This window comes from Nothobranchius furzeri, chromosome 5 (genome assembly GCF_043380555.1).
Source record: "Nothobranchius furzeri strain GRZ-AD chromosome 5, NfurGRZ-RIMD1, whole genome shotgun sequence".
Classification (NCBI taxonomy): domain Eukaryota; kingdom Metazoa; phylum Chordata; class Actinopteri; order Cyprinodontiformes; family Nothobranchiidae; genus Nothobranchius; species Nothobranchius furzeri.
Genome location: NC_091745.1, coordinates 22,984,626 through 22,990,894, shown reverse-complemented (window position 1 = coordinate 22,990,894; position 6,269 = coordinate 22,984,626).

The window sequence follows — 6,269 nt, the reverse complement described above, 5'->3', positions numbered from 1 at the left end:
TCACCGGATCTGGTGTCAATTTAAAGAAGTAGTCCAGTTACATATTTGTGGACTTATAACTTGGCTTCTGAATGTCCTAGAGCGATCAGGTTTATTTTAGTGTACTCCAATCAACAGCCCCTACAACCACAAAAAGGAATGGAGACATTAGCACTTATGGTTTTTAAATGGCACCCAGAATTATGTTGCACGAAGCACAATTTCACATCATTCTGGGTTCATTTGTGTGAAAACAAGGTCCAATCAGGCTGAAACGTTACAGGAAGGTAGAATCTATTGAGTTGTAAGTGATCTGAACGTTTCATGATGATAGCACTTTCCTAAGGGGGTCAAACCATGTCCCAAAGGTCACCGGATCTGGTGTCAATTTAAAGAAGTAGTCCAGTTACACATTTGTGGGCTTATAACTTGGCTTCTGAATGTCCTAGAGAGATCAGGTTTGTTTTAATGTACTCCAACCAACAGCCCCTACAACCACAAAAAGGAATGGAGTCATTAGCACTTATGGTTTGTAAATGGCACCCAGAATTATGTTGCACGAAGCACAATTTCCCATCATTCTGGGTCCATTTGTGTGAAAACAAGGTCCAATCAGGCTGAAACGTTACAAGAAGGTAGAATATATTGAGTTGTAAGTGATCTGAACGTTTCATGATGATCGCACATTCCTATAGGGGGTCAAACCATGTCCCAAAGATCACCGGGCCTGGTGTCACTTTAAAGAAGTAGTCCAGTTACACCTTTGAGGGCATTTATAACTTGGCTTCTGAATGTCCTAGAGAGATCAGGTTTGTTTTAGTGTACTCCAATCAACAGCCCCTACAACCTCAAAAAGGAATGGAGTCATTAGCACTTATGGTTTTTAAATGGCACCCAGAATTATGTTGCACGAAGGACAATTTCACATCATTCTGGGTTCATTTGTGTGAAAACAAGGTCCAATCAGGCTGAAACGTTACAGGAAGGTCGAATCTATTGAGTTGTAAGTGATCTGAACGTTTCATGATGATAGCACTTTCCTAAGGGGGTCAAACCATGTCCCAAAGGTCACCGGATCTGGTGTCAATTTAAAGAAGTAGTCCAGTTACACATTTGTGGGCTTATAACTTGGCTTCTGAATGTCCTAAAGAGATCAGGTTTGTTTTAGTGTACTCCAATCAACAGCCCCTACAACCACAAAAAGGAATGGAGTCATTAGCACTTAAGGTTTGTAAATGGCACCCAGAATTATGTTGCACGAAGCACAATTTCACATCATTCTGGGTCCATTTGTGTGAAAACAAGGTCCAATCAGGCTGAAACGCTACAAGAAGGTAGAACCTATTGAGTTGTAAGTGATCTGAACGTTTCAAGATGATCGCACATTCATATAGGGGGTAAAACCATGTCCCAAAGGTCACCGGGCCTGGTGTCTCTTTAAAGAAGTAGTCCAGTTACACATTTGTGAGCTTATAACTTGGCTTCTGAATGTCCTAGAGAGATCAGGTTTGTTTTAATGTACTCCAACCAACAGCCCCTACAACCACAAAAAGGAATGGAGTAATTAGCACTTATGGTTTGTAAATGGCACCCAGAATTATGTTGCACGAAGCACAATTTCACATCATTCTGGGTTCATTTGTGTGAAAACAAGGTCCAATCAGGCTGAAACGTTACAGGAAGGTAGAATCTATTGAGTTGTAAGTGATCTGAACGTTTCATGATGATAGCACTTTCCTAAGGGGGTCAAACCATGTCCCAAAGGTCACCGGATCTGGTGTCAATTTAAAGAAGTAGTCCAGTTACACATTTGTGGGCTAATAACTTGGCTTCTGAATGTCCTAGAGAGATCAGGTTTGTTTTAGTGTACTCCAATCAACAGCCCCTACAACCACAAAAAGGAATGGAGTCATTAGCACTTATGGTTTTTAAATGGCACCCAGAATTATGTTGCACGAAGCACAATTTCACATCATTCTGGGTTCATTTGTGTGAAAACAAGGTGCAATCAGGCTGAAACGTTACAGGAAGGTAGAATCTATTGAGTTGTAAGTGATCTGAACGTTTCATGATAATAGCACTTTCCTAAGGGGGTCAAACCATGTCCCAAAGATCACCGGATCTGGTGTCAATTTAAAGAAGTAGTCCAGTTACACATTTGTGGGCTTATAACTTGGCTTCTGAATGTCCTAGAGAGATCAGGTTTGTTTTAATGTACTCCAATCAACAGCCCCTACAACCACAAAAAGGAATGGAGTCATTAGCACTTATGGTTTGTAAATGGCACCCAGAATTATGTTGCACGAAGCACAATTCCACATCATTCTGGGTTCATTTGTGTGAAAACAAGGTCCAATCAGGCTGAAACGCTACAAGAAGGTAGAATCTATTGAGTTGTAAGTGATCTGAACGTTTCATGATGATAGCACTTTCCTAAGGGGGTCAAACCATGTCCCAAAGGTCACCGGATCTGGTGTCAATTTAAAGAAGTAGTCCAGTTACATATTTGTGGACTTATAACTTGGCTTCTGAATGTCCCTGAGAGATCAGGTTTATTTTAGTGTACTCCAATCAACAGCCCCTACAACCACAAAAAGGAATGGAGACATTAGCACTTATGGTTTTTAAATGGCACCCAGAATTATGTTGCACGAAGCACAATTTCACATCATTCTGGGTTCATTTGTGTGAAAACAAGGTCCAATCAGGCTGAAACGTTACAGGAAGGTAGAATCTATTGAGTTGTAAGTGATCTGAACGTTTCATGATGATAGCACTTTCCTAAGGGGGTCAAACCATGTCCCAAAGGTCACCGGATCTTGTGTCAATTTAAAGAAGTAGTCCAGTTACACATTTGTGGGCTTATAACTTGGCTTCTGAATGTCCTAGAGAGATCAGGTTTGTTTTAATGTACTCCAACCAACAGCCCCTACAACCACAAAAAGGAATGGAGTCATTAGCACTTATGGTTTGTAAATGGCACCCAGAATTATGTTGCACGAAGCACAATTTCCCATCATTCTGGGTCCATTTGTGTGAAAACAAGGTCCAATCAGGCTGAAACGTTACAAGAAGGTAGAATATATTGAGTTGTAAGTGATCTGAACGTTTCATGATGATCGCACATTCCTATAGGGGGTCAAACCATGTCCCAAAGATCACCGGGCCTGGTGTCACTTTAAAGAAGTAGTCCAGTTACACCTTTGAGGGCTTATAACTTGGCTTCTGAATGTCCTAGAGAGATCAGGTTTGTTTTAGTGTACTCCAATCAACAGCCCCTACAACCTCAAAAAGGAATGGAGTCATTAGCACTTATGGTTTTTAAATGGCACCCAGAATTATGTTGCACGAAGCACAATTTCACATCATTCTGGGTTCATTTGTGTGAAAACAAGGTCCAATCAGGCTGAAACGTTACAGGAAGGTAGAATCTATTGAGTTGTAAGTGATCTGAACGTTTCATGATGATAGCACTTTCCTAAGGGGGTCAAACCATGTCCCAAAGGTCACCGGATCTGGTGTCAATTTAAAGAAGTAGTCCAGTTACACATTTGTGGGCTTATAACTTGGCTTCTGAATGTCCTAGAGAGATCAGGTTTGTTTTAGTGTACTCCAATCAACAGCCCCTACAACCACAAAAAGGAATGGAGTCATTAGCACTTAAGGTTTGTAAATGGCACCCAGAATTATGTTGCACGAAGCACAATTTCACATCATTCTGGGTCCATTTGTGTGAAAACAAGGTCCAATCAGGCTGAAACGCTACAAGAAGGTAGAACCTATCGAGTTGTAAGTGATCTGAACGTTTCAAGATGATCGCACATTCATATAGGGGGTAAAACCATGTCCCAAAGGTCACCGGGCCTGGTGTCTCTTTAAAGAAGTAGTCCAGTTACACATTTGTGGGCTTATAACTTGGCTTCTGAATGTCCTAGAGAGATCAGGTTTGTTTTAATGTACTCCAACCAACAGCCCCTACAACCACAAAAAGGAATGGAGTAATTAGCACTTATGGTTTGTAAATGGCACCCAGAATTATGTTGCACGAAGCACAATTTCCCATCATTCTGGGTCCATTTGTGTGAAAACAAGGTCCAATCAGGCTGAAACGTTACAAGAAGGTAGAATATATTGAGTTGTAAGTGATCTGAACGTTTCATGATGATCACACATTCCTATAGGGGGTCAAACCATGTCCCAAAGATCACCGGGCCTGGTGTCACTTTAAAGAAGTAGTCCAGTTACACCTTTGAGGGCTTATAACTTGGCTGCTGAATGTCCCTGAGAGATCAGGTTTGTTTTAGTATACTCCAATCAACAGCCCCTACAACCACAAAAAGGAATGGAGTCATTAGCACTTATGGTTTTTAAATGGCACCCAGAATTATTTTGCACAAAGCACAATTTCACATCATTCTGGGTTCATTTGTGTGAAAACAAGGTCCAATCAGGCTGAAACGTTACAGGAAGGTAGAATCTATTGAGTTGTAAGTGATCTGAACTTTTCATGATGATAGCACTTTCCTAAGGGGGTCAAACCATGTCCCAAAGGTCACCGGATCTGGTGTCAATTCAAAGAAGTAGTCCAGTTACATATTTGTGGGCTTATAACTTGGCTTCTGAATGTCCTAGAGAGATCAGGTTTGTTTTAATGTACTCCAATTAACAGCCCCTACAACCACAAAAAGGAATGGAGTCATTAGCACTTATGGTTTGTAAATGGCACCCAGAATTACGTTGCACGAAGCACAATTTCAAATCATTCTGGGTTCATTTGTGTTAAAACAAGGTCCAATCAGGCTGAAACGCTACAAGAAGGTAGAATCTATTGAGTTGTAAGTGATCTGAACGTTTCATGATGATAGCGCTTTCCTAAGGGGGTCAAACCATGTCCCAAAGGTCACCGAATCTGGTGTCAATTTAAAGAAGTAGTCCAGTTACACATTTGTGGGCTTATAACTTGGCTTCTGAATGTCCTAGAGAGATCAGGTTTGTTTTAATGTACTCCAACCAACAGCCCCTAAAACCACAAAAAGGAATGGAGTCATTAGCACTTATGGTTTGTAAATGGCACCCAGAATTATGTTGCACGAAGCACAATTCCACATCATTCTGGGTCCATTTGTGTGAAAACAAGGTCCAATCAGGCTGAAACATTACAAGAAGGTAGAATCTATTGAGTTGTAAGTGATCTGAACGTTTCATGATGATCGCACATTCCTATAGGGGGTCAAACCATGTCCCAAAGGTCACCGGGCCTGGTGTCACTTTAAAGAAGTAGTCCAGTTACACCTTTGAGGGCTTATAACTTGGCTTCTGAATGTCCTAGAGAGATCAGGTTTGTTTTAGTGTACTCCAATCAACAGCCCCTACAACCTCCAAAAGGAATGGAGTCATTAGCACTTATGTTTTTTAAATGGCACCCAGAATTATGTTGCACGAAGCACAATTTCACATCATTCTGGGTTCATTTGTGTGAAAACAAGGTCCAATCAGGCTGAAACGTTACAGGAAGGTAGAATCTATTGAGTTGTAAGTGATCTGAACGTTTCATGATGATAGCACTTTCCTAAGGGGTTCAAACCATGTCCCTAAGGTCACCGGATCTGGTGTCAATTTAAAGAAGTAGTCCAGTTACACATTTGTGGGCTTATAACTTGGCTTCTGAATGTCCTAGAGAGATCAGGTTTGTTTTAGTGTACTCCAATCAACAGCCCCTACAACCACAAAAAGGAATGGAGTCATTAGCACTTATGGTTTGTAAATGGCACCCAGAATTATGTTGCACAAAGCACAATTTCACATCATTCTGGGTCCATTTGTGTGAAAACAAGGTCCATTCAGGCTGAAACGTTACAGGAAGGTAGAATCTATTGAGTTGTAAGTAATCTGAACGTTTCATGATGATCAAACATTCCTAAGGGGGTCAAACCATTTTCCAAAGGTCACCGGATCTGGTGTCAATTTAAAGAAGTAATCCAGTTACACATTTGTGGGCTTATAACTTGGCTTCTTAATGTCCTAGAGAGATCAGGTTTGTTTTAGTGTACTCCAATCAACAGCCCCTACAACCACAAAAAGGAATGGAGTCATTAGCACTTAAGGTTTGTAAATGGCACCCAGAATTATGTTGCACGAAGCACAATTTCACATCATTCTGGGTCCATTTGTGTGAAAACAAGGTCCAATCAGGCTGAAACGCTACAAGAAGGTAGAATCTATTGAGTTGTAAGTGATCTGAGCGTTTCAAGATGTTCGCACATTCCTATAGGGGTAAAACCATGTCCCAA